Genomic DNA, 10,999 nt, shown 5'->3' with positions numbered 1-10,999 from the left:
TTAAATCATTGGTATATTGCCTTTTGCTTATTGTTTTCTTTTATTCATGTATTCAAAATATTGCGAAACGTGATTTCAGCATTTTAAATTTTTTATGCCACTTAATTTTTCGCATATTTTCATCCGACCCTGTGTTATGGAACATGAAAGTAAGGAAGTTAAGTTATCAGAATACTTCAATTGTTCAGGAAAGACTTAGTGTTTTCCTCAAACCGACGCTATCTTTCATCCAAGAAAACATCTTTTTCAATGCCAAGATCAACTTTTATAATCCAATCGTCCACGATTCCGTCTTGTTTGCCATTTTTCCTTCTTTTTTTCCTCATCTCATCGATTTTCCTTTTACTCTATCGTTTGGGGAACGCCTCAAAGTTTCACGGGGTCGGTCTCCCTTCGTCCGATCCTCCCCTCTCCCTCCCTCAGCAAAGCCCCTTCGTAATTGATTGGACGGAAGTTTAGTAACGAGCTGCTCCCACGGCAGGATGAGCACTCGCTAATGGCGCACTCAAGCGATGCTCGTAACGAACACTCTCCTCTCTCCACGGCTAATCCTTTCAATTCCACGCGCACCTCCCGCACCCCATCTCGCGGTCTCACTCTTGAACCTGCGAGCCTCGCTAGAAGTCACTTGTTTCATCTAAAGTAGGATTGACCAAGTTACGTCTACGAGTGATATACACCAATAGTCATCAACCCTAAGGTTATTTTGACGCAGATCTTCATTCAGTCCCCCTAACGGCCATTCTTTTAACCTCCAAATATTTTTTTCTGCCCCACGGATCCAAATTTTAGGAATCGCCACCAAATCTCACTTAATCCACTTCCATCAATTCCAGAGACTATGACTAAAATGTAAGAGATGTTTTCATCCTCCTCTTGAAAAATTAAACGTGATTTGCGATCAATGGCATTGGTTATTTTGGTCTACACTTTATTCATTATTGGTAGAGCTTCATCGAAAACATAAAGAAATAATTTGGCTCAACTACTATTTTTATAAAAGTAAATTAAATTTAAACGTCCAACAACTAATAGTTCACCACCAACAATAATCAATCCAAAGAATGGTTTGACGCAGCTATGTATTCAATTCTCCCGTCGGCTAACCTTTTAACACTGGTATGGGAGTGGTATTGGCCTGGCATTTACCCTAAGGACGACGGGAAACCCGTAAAACCGCCGTCAGGCCACCACAGTACAATAAACTATGGAATATTAACGTGGAAACAGGGTTTGAAAAGCCTCCGAGAATTCCAATATCTCTAATTTCGTGAAAATGAGAGTTTTCGTCATTTTTTGATGCACCCCTATGAGTTGTGTAGCGATTGTCATGGGGTTTCTCTCGTTATATAGCGGAGTATATTGCAATATCATCATAAGCCAACAATTTCGGGACCTTCCATTGCCCTTTTTCACTTCCACTTGTCGTTCTTCGATTATTTTCATCGTGCCTCACAATGTGGCCAACTGAGTTGTCCCGTCTTCTTCTCAAGGCTTTAGGAAGACCTTTCTTCTTCCACTCTCCTTAGCATTTCCTCATTACTTACTTGTTCGATCCGTTTTATTTTATCTTCATCATTCTTAGGTGGCATCACATTTAGAATGCTTCCACCCTTGACTTCTCTGCTGCCGTCAACGTCCAAACCTCGCTTCCACAGAGAAACATGCTCATTATGTAGCATTTGATGAATTTTTTCCTCACGTCTCAGCTGTAAGAGGATTGTTTTTTTTATAGAGAGACCTCTTCGCCTGAGCTATTCTACTGGCTATATTTTTTTGCTTCGTCCATCGTTGATAATTCGGCTCCCCAGGTAAAAGAAACTCACTCACCTCTTCAAGCATTTGCTTTCCTAGTTTAATGTTTGTCCTAGCCTCCTCTCTTTTGCCGCATGCTACCTATCTTTTTTTACACTTGACAAATGGTAACTTTATCAACTTATAACTTTGTTCGCTGATTGAAAGTCGTATTTCTATGTCTCTTTATATAGTTTCTCTGCGTGTAATTTCATGAGCAACTTGACAATGTATTCAACTGCAAAAATTTTTCTTTCAAAAATAATCTTTGACGATGGGTTAGATGGAAGATGGAAAATTTCTAGTCCCAATATCACACAAAAAAGGCGAATTTTTTAAAAATTATTGTTATTACTAAGATTTTAGCTATCTTTTATCGATTTTCAGCTGATTCTTGGCCATTCTTTACTCCGTAAGTATCAAAGTCTTCGTTAAATTATTATCAGTCTCGGCTGTGACAACTATATCGTCAGGAAATCGGAGGAAAAAGTGCTACTAATGTAAGCAAGCGAAAAACAATTTGTTGTTAAAGAGATTTAGTATGCGCTAGCGTATCCTCATTTCATCCACGTAGTACAAATCGCAGCACTCGAAATGGGAATGGTATTCGGAAAAACTCTTAGAGATATTGAATACGTGGACACTGCGTGAATTGATCTGCCTAGATCTTTACCTTTGAACACAATTAGCTTGCCTATGAATCGAAAGAATGTTGTGTGTTCAATTTCCGTATTCCCCCGGTATATTTTCTTTGGCATGTTCACGAAATTACTCCACCGTAAGTTTTGCGTTAGATGCTGATTTCTTGCAGGACATAATGATTTACCCAGCGCTGCCCACATGTACCGAAGTTTTAAATGTCGTCTGAATTAAAATGACCATAGGGAAAAAACCATTGCAGTTCTCTCCATAGTTTTCGTGTTTGCTGCATCGAAGTTATTTCCAAGCTGGCTACAAGTTTTGATTAGGTCTGAGTAAACATGCCACGTTAGATCGTATTAACATATGCCATCTACGCAAACAATAAACATCCCGGAGAGTATCTGAAGTGCACGTGATCTAAAGATGTGACCAACACTAGCCACGAAACGTCATTTCGGAAATAACATCTGCGTAGCTAACCCGTAAACCATGGAAAGAGCTGCAGTTCAGCGCTGGGAAAGCCTCATGCAGAAAAAACTCCATTGCACTGCATATAACTTCACATATTACTGACGTGTATGTTATAAATGTAACATAAAACCCCCATTAACTCCACTTATAAAGTTGTCATGGAAAATAACCAATAATGGGTAGTTGTTTATGTTTGGGGACGAAAGAGAGAGAACACGCAAGTTTATACAATTTTTTGTACTTAAAAAGATAAAGAGGAAGAATAAAGGAAGTAAACAAAACTGTAGGTAGTGATAAGATAATGAATTCTATCGCTACAATACGATATTACATTTCTTAGAAATCACCTCCACTACGTTGAAACTTCTCCCGAACCGTTTTCGATCTCAATAGCTCGAAATAATCTTATCGTCCTTTTGTTTATCCTTCCTTTTTTCGGTTTCGGCCGCGGAAACAGCGCTGACCATGGTCAAGTGGCAGAGTTTAGAACCACTGATGTCACGTTAACCTATACGCATTCAGACGATGGCTTAGTTCTGCCCCGGTACGTACTTGAGTTACGACGGATGTTGGGTGAACGGGGGATAATATAATAAGGTCAATAGTAATATCCGATCGATGAGCTCACATTTTTATGGAGAAAAAGAGACGTTCTAGAAAGACTCATATTTTCGACTCCACATCATCGTAAATAGATATATCATGGATCGTTTATGGTGCCCGCACATGGAATTCACTGCCTGATGATTTCAAAGCGTGAAAATCCATCGTAAGTTGTAAAAGAATAGTTTTCGATTTGATAAATTCCAAAATGTTGAAATGGAAAGAGAAATAAATTGTTATATATTTTGGATTTTAATCTATTATGTGATATTATGTACACACTTTTTTATATGTAAAAATATGTACACAATTATTCAGGATCTTTGAGTTGCATTTTTTGATTATATTGTATTTAATTGTTTATTGTGTTAATGTAGTTTTTGGTAATTAATTTATTAATGTCTAATGGAACAATGAGTCCACAGGAATAAGCATTTATTATTTATTATTAATACAACTTTTCGTTAGTTAACAATAAAAATATGTGGACCACACAAACGTTTTATCTATCAATATGTTGCCTGTAAAACCGTTCCACAAAATTTATCCGTCCAGTCTTCATTTTGCAATTTTTTTAGTGCTGTCGAATGTTCTTGAGTGCAAAAAATAATTAAGCCAGTATTTTTATCTGCCGATTTGAAATGAAAGGCATTTTTACGTTATTCGCCAATACGATTATAAATCAATACGTAGATATACGCTGGCTGCAGAAAAAGTGGAAATGGGAGTTAAAAAAGACCATAAAAAGAGAGAGGGATCATTAATTTTTATTTCAAGCGTGGCGCTGGGCGTTGATGCACTTCTGCGGGATTCGTTTGTTTGTGTTCGGTTGTTGCCAGTGGAGAAACCTTTGTTGCGTAATGGTTTTCCGTCGAATTGCAATATTCGCATGGATGCTCTGTCAATGTTGAGAGTAAATCGAGGATGCATTTGCGCAATCGAAATGCGATTGCTATTGAATTATAGGACTAAGATTTTACAAAAATTATGATTCGCGAAGTCTTGCTTTTATGTTTGAAGGCTGTTATTTCCTAAAATATTTAATGGATCAATAGTTGCTTGTATCAAATGCTCGACGACCTTAAAGAAAAGCCGAAATATACGACAACAAATGGTATTAATTTTCTTAAACTTGGGATTAATAGGCATTGGTATTGCACACATTTATAAACTGCTTCAAGTAGAGTAGGAACCAATAGCTAGATCAGAGTCGAATCAGAGGAAAACCTGGTGGGTCATTAGTTTATTGATCGTGCTGCGTTTCGTTTAACCCATGCGAAATCCGAGTAGCTTGCTCAACAGAGGTCAAAATCACCTTGAAACCTGATAGGTTACCTATAAGTTGAATGCTAAATTCCGGAGTCTCTTAAATTGTTTACCCGGGATAGGGCGTGCGGGGTGTATATCACCTCATGGTTCTTCTTTATTTAATAAGAATGATGATTACAATCAATCTAATTCGGTGGACCTATTTAAAAAAGAACACAGTATAACTATATCATTCGAAGGGAAGTGAAAAAAATTTTCTTATGATGATTTTCTTGCGATGTCGCCGCACGCTCTTTCTAATGTTAAATTCCGCCGCGAGTCCTCTCCTGGGTTAAATGAATCGAAAAAAGCAAGGTTTTAAATATTCGACCACGAAAATTTAATGAAATCCGTTTCTCATTTGACAAAATTTTCTTTGACAGATTACACCGCACCCCTTCTCTTACTCTCATGATTGCCTGAATGACGTGCAAGCCGCCATCACGGTGTGTGGCACGGGGTGATTCCTCACCAGGCACGCAACACTCATACTAGCCTTAAAACTTTAAGTGCCGGTTACTAATTTAAAAGCCCTACTGAAAAATCCAGCCATTTTTACAAAATTCATACATTTTTTAACACATTAGCATCAAAACTAGACGATGTGTATTCCAATAAAAATGAACTTTTTTCTTGCTAATGAATGAGTTTAATAAAATTTATTGCTCAGTTTTAAACATAATTTAACAATGAAAACCTACTGTTTTTGAAAAATAAAAAAGTTGCAACAAATTATGTACAGCCATAAAATGCATATTAATTTTTTATTACGCTCAATTTGAACTCTTTAAACCAAGAAAATCATAAAAAAGCAAAGCATTCAAAATTCCGGATGACAAAAAGGGTCACTGCACTCCCAACGAACGGTTCTTTCCTCCAAATAATTTTCACACAAAGTGGGCTAAGATAAGAGTTATTTTCCATTGTTGAGACCTGAAACTTTGGGGAAACAAATACTTTTGGATGCACTTTAAGTGTATATTTTTTATTTCTCAAAATATCAGGGGGCACTTTTCACCATCTTAACTTGCTAGACCCTTTCCGCAAAATATATCCGGGCCATGCATGCGGTCGCACATCTTCGCAATCTGTGGAGTAGTAAATTACTATTTCCCGCAAACTCCTTGAGAAGGTTTCAGGTTTTTCCCTAGGTCCTTCACGGAGTAGAGTACGAGAAGGTAGGGAACTGAAGGAGAGTGGGGGAAAGAAATTCCGAAAGCCCTCGGAAACAAATGAAGGAGCTACGGCGGAAGATTCGAGGGCGGAGGAGGAGTGTTCAACTCAATTATTTGAAGTGCTCCTCGTCTGTGGAGAGGCCCATCCATGGGAATCAGCCCTGTGATGATGTTTGGCTCGGGAATTCATCGCTCCAATTAATCCTTTCACGGCTCCTCTCGACGCTGTCATTTGAAACTCGAAGGAACGGAATTGCGATGGAATATCTCGATGCAAAAGACGATGACGGAACAAAGTCTTCTTCTCCGAGAATCTCTTTACTTTGATATTTGGAGACGTTTCAATCATCGTTGATCGAAATCCTTGTCCGGATGTTAAATCATCTGGAGAAAAGAATTCGGTCCATGTATTAGGAAGAGACGAAAACTTGGTACTCATTCATGCGTGAATGACATTGATCGTCAACAGGAAGTTATCTGAAATACGAATACCCTATAGTAAATGTAAACGCGATGGTCGGTATGGATCCTTATCGGAATGTAGACACAATTTCAATGAAAAATCCGGATTATTCAACAGAATTAAGGATGGGCAAAAATAACCGGTTTTGTACATAACAGGTTTTTTATTAGGTTAACCGATTAAAAACCGGTTATTTTTAGGCGCCGGTTAACCTGAGTATTAGGTTATTTTTTTGGCATAACCGAAAAATAACCTGAGAAAAATATTCTGGCTCCTGATTCCCGCACTCTCTCCGGAACCGTTGGAACTACCAGTACTATTTGCCGCTGCCACTCGGCCCACTGGTTGAGGTTTTCCTGCTCCTCTACCGGCCACAGAGCACATTAAAACCGGTTTTTTTTACACAACCGAAAAACCTTTTAGCCAGTTATAATACCTAAGCGACGAGTACTCGTTGGAATAACCGATGGCAAGCGGGAGAGAAATAACCGGATTTATTATTAGATGCGAAAGACGATGACGGAACAAAGTGTTCTTCTCCGAGAATCTCTTTACTTTGATATTTGGAGACGTTTCAATCATCGTTGATCGAAATCCTTGTCCGCATGTTAAATGATCGGGAGAAAAGAATTCGGTCCATGTATTAGTAAGAGACGAAAGCTTGGTACTCATTCATTCTTGTTGATGACTTGACTCATTCAATGTTCTTTTTGATGTGTTTGTGAATACATACATATTATTATATATAATTTTATATATTATTTTTATATTTTTGTGAAAGGAGAAAAAAGAAATTTATTTTGTTCTGTCCATATATTATACTTTGTTCTAGTTTATTGTAAGTTATTGTCACCAGGGGCGCAGGTAGGAATTAAGTCTAGGGGGGTTTTAGGCGCAACTAATACTGGGGATTTTGGGGGAATGGAATACCCTCCAGGGGAAGCGGGAGGGGCGGGGCCCTCTTCCCCCAAAATCCCCCAAAATCCCCCCTCGCTGCGCCACTGATTGTCACATATACGTTTCATAAGGATAATGTTTCAAAAAATTATATGTACTTTTTGTTTTCTGGCCTGGCTTGAATTAAATTTTAAGATGGTAGCTTCCACGCTGGTTTTTATTTTAACCATTGAAGCTACCTAAAGGTCCATTAATTTTGTGTTGTTAAGAAAAGTGTACATTCAAGGTTGGAGTAATAAATTCATTCATTCGTTATTGAAACGAATCGTCGTCAGGAAGTTGTCTGAAATGTGAATACTGTTGAGTAAATGTAAACACAATGGAAGGCTTGTTTTTTTATATCCATTTGCCCCGAAAACAACTCGCAATGGCCTTTATATCAGGGATGCCGATAATTGAACAACTGTTCTAACGCAAACACTCATGCCCCAGATAGAGGTGACCTAAACAGACTCGAACCCGCGACCTTCGTATCATTAGCCACCGAGGCCGGTAAATCGGAATGTTGATATAATTAGAATGTAAAATCTTGGTCATTCGACAAAATATCCAGAAACGAACACATTCCATGAGGCAAACCTTTTTCGCACTTCAATTTCACTGGATGTGAGTCTATAAATGCTTTCTCCTGGATAGTCTGCGATGTTTTATTTTCAACTTTTGATTGGCCTCAACTGGTTTCAAATACGAATGATGGCTGCTGAGGGCGTTTTTCAAATCACCAATGTTCAAGGTATCTTGATATTGATTGGAGTTTATGACGTAGGACAATGATATCTCATATCAAATTTCACTAAATCCAGCAGAGGAAGCATCCAGAGTCCTCTGGAAGGTGTATCGCCGTGTCCATGATGTTTGGCGTGGTTGATTATGCATTGATGTTTGAATTGTATTTTTATTTGTATGCGTATTTGTGTTTATATTGGTGTTTTGGAGTTGAGGGCGCTATGGTGATGGGGGAGTAAACAGGGAATTGTTAGTAAGAGAGCCATTTTGTATGGAGGAGAGGAAAGAGAGCTCTAAAGATTATGAATGGTTATTATTGTCTGAGAAGAAAAAAGGTTGCGACATCACAATGACCATCCTAAACAACGCTCCCCACTTCTTGGTTATTTTATGACAATATAGAGGACGCCAGCGGTCATCGCCGCGTTATGCTCCGTTCGTACGACCTCGCTTAGTACTTCGGTAACAACGCGAGTACATTCGCACGACCGTGGTAGCCCAGTGCTGCCGTCTTGTGACGAAGTTTTGAAACTAGTCTGAAGTTAGACTCCCCGTAGATTTCATGGTGATTGAGTATAAGCTTTTAGGGATCAAGAAGTCACCAATAATTAATTAGGCGAAAGACGGATGGAGCGAGCGAAAGCTATGCCTCTTCTTAGCTAGTTGAATGGCCAAGATGAAAAATATTCAAGTGGCTAATTATAACACATGCAATTCATTCATAAACGCGCATGCGCGGGAGTCAAAAGCATTGGCCTTATAAACAACGCAATGTTATGCGTCCCATTAACTGTTTCCAATTTGATCATAGAAGAAAACTAATCAAGTGCAAAAGTATAACAATCAATAATAATAATGCATATATGTATAACAATTGCGATCCTTTCCTAAACGCGCATGCGCAGTGTCAACAATGTCGGCCTTAGCAACAACGCAGCGACACCGAAAACTCGAGCTCCCGTCGGTTGGGTAGTTGTATCTTTGGCGTACAGGAGGGGGCTATTTATTCCTTCAAGGAGCTGCTCAGCCGTGCATCCCCGGCGACTGAGCACGTCGTCAGCGGGGAGCGAAGCAGCCACAGGGCCCGGTAAAAATATGAGCGCATCCACCAAGGGTGCGGAGAGTAGCGGCACATACTATAGTGAGTATGGGGGTTGGTTGGGAAAGGGGGTTATTTTTTCTCCCCCCCTTACCCAATGGCCGTTGGTGCAAATGAAGCGTGAGATGCGACATGGGCAAAGCAGGCGGGCAATCGATAAGTGTCTTAAAGAGAGGAACCCCACTTTCTGGAGTGAGCGACACCTGCTCTGAAGCAATGGAGGTGGTTGCCACAGCTACTGCCGTCAGGTCGTCGTGGGCTACTTCACCAATATTTCTATAAATGAAATGGAAAAATGTTTTCATGGTACACAGATTTTTATCTACCGACCCAGATTTTAATCAAATTTTGTCATTTGTAAGGCTAACCAAATTCATAAGTAAAAAAAACAAAAATAAAAAAAAACTTGAAAGAGACAGTGTTGACAAAGCGACGTTCTAGAAGGCCTCATTGACTCCACATCATCGTAAATAGATATATCATGGATCGTTTATTGTGCCCGCACATGGAATTCACTGCCTGATGATTTCAAAGCGTGAAAATCCATCGTAAGTTGTAAAAGAATAGTTTTCCATTTGATAAATTCCAAAATGTTGAAATCGAAAGAGAAATCAATTGTTATATATTTTGGATTTTAACCTATTATGTGATATTATGCACACACTTTTTTATATATAAAAATATGTACACAATTATGCAGGAACTTTTGAGTTGCATTTTTGATTATATTGTATTTATTTATTATGTTAATGTAGTTTTGGTAATTTATTTATTAATGCCTAATGGAGCAATGAGTCCACAGGAATAATCGTTTATTATTTATTATTAATAAAACTTTTCGATGCCTGAGTTAGTTAAAAATAAAAATCTGCGGACCATACAAACGTTTTATCTATCAATATGTTACCTTTAAAACCGTTCCACAAAATTTATCCACCAACTCTTAATTTTGCAATTTTTTAAATGCTGTCGCATGTTCTTGAGTGTAAAAAATAACTAAGCCAGTATTTTTCAGTTTGTCAATCAGTCGCCTACTTAATTCTCGAGCTATTTTCGCGAATAACCTGCGGAATTTAACTATTTTGCAGGAAAGTTGATGACGAAACGGACTTCTACCGAGCGGGTCAACGCTGCTCCACAATAATGATAATGTGATTAAATATAAATAATTAGAATAAGGGTTGGTATAGAGCGGGTAATGGTATACAGGGTGTTTTAGGAGTAATCTTTAATACTTCAGGAGGTAGTACGGAAGACAATTTTAAGCATTTATTTGTCTATAAACATGGGGTTGCAACTCCTTAGTTACTGAGCTATATCAACACAAACATTATTTGAGTGCACTTTGCAGTTACCATGAAAACGGTTTTTCTTTGTTATCCAGCATTTTCGACATTTTATTCAATACTCTGGATTATTTAGGACATTAAATAATAAAGTTTAGACGAAAATGTGCGATTATTAATATCTGCAACAATTAATCTTTGACCTTAATTAAACGAGAGCTTTCAGCGAGTATCAGCAATGTAATTGCGCATTCTCACTCACACATTTTGAGATTGATTGTTTCAGACTGTTAAAATCACACATTTTCGTCCAGCCTTAATTATTTAATCCCATAAAAAGCCAGATTATTAAGTAAAATTAAGAAAAGGTTATAACATTTTTTTATCATCTCTTGATGCTTGATCTAAGGGTTTCCCGGCGTATCAGTTGCAGAAAAGTTTCTCGGGTTTTCCACCAGGTGATGCCAGTCCCCAG

Source organism: Ischnura elegans, chromosome 6 (genome assembly GCF_921293095.1).
Source record: "Ischnura elegans chromosome 6, ioIscEleg1.1, whole genome shotgun sequence".
Taxonomy (NCBI): domain Eukaryota; kingdom Metazoa; phylum Arthropoda; class Insecta; order Odonata; family Coenagrionidae; genus Ischnura; species Ischnura elegans.
This window is presented reverse-complemented; position numbering follows the sequence as displayed.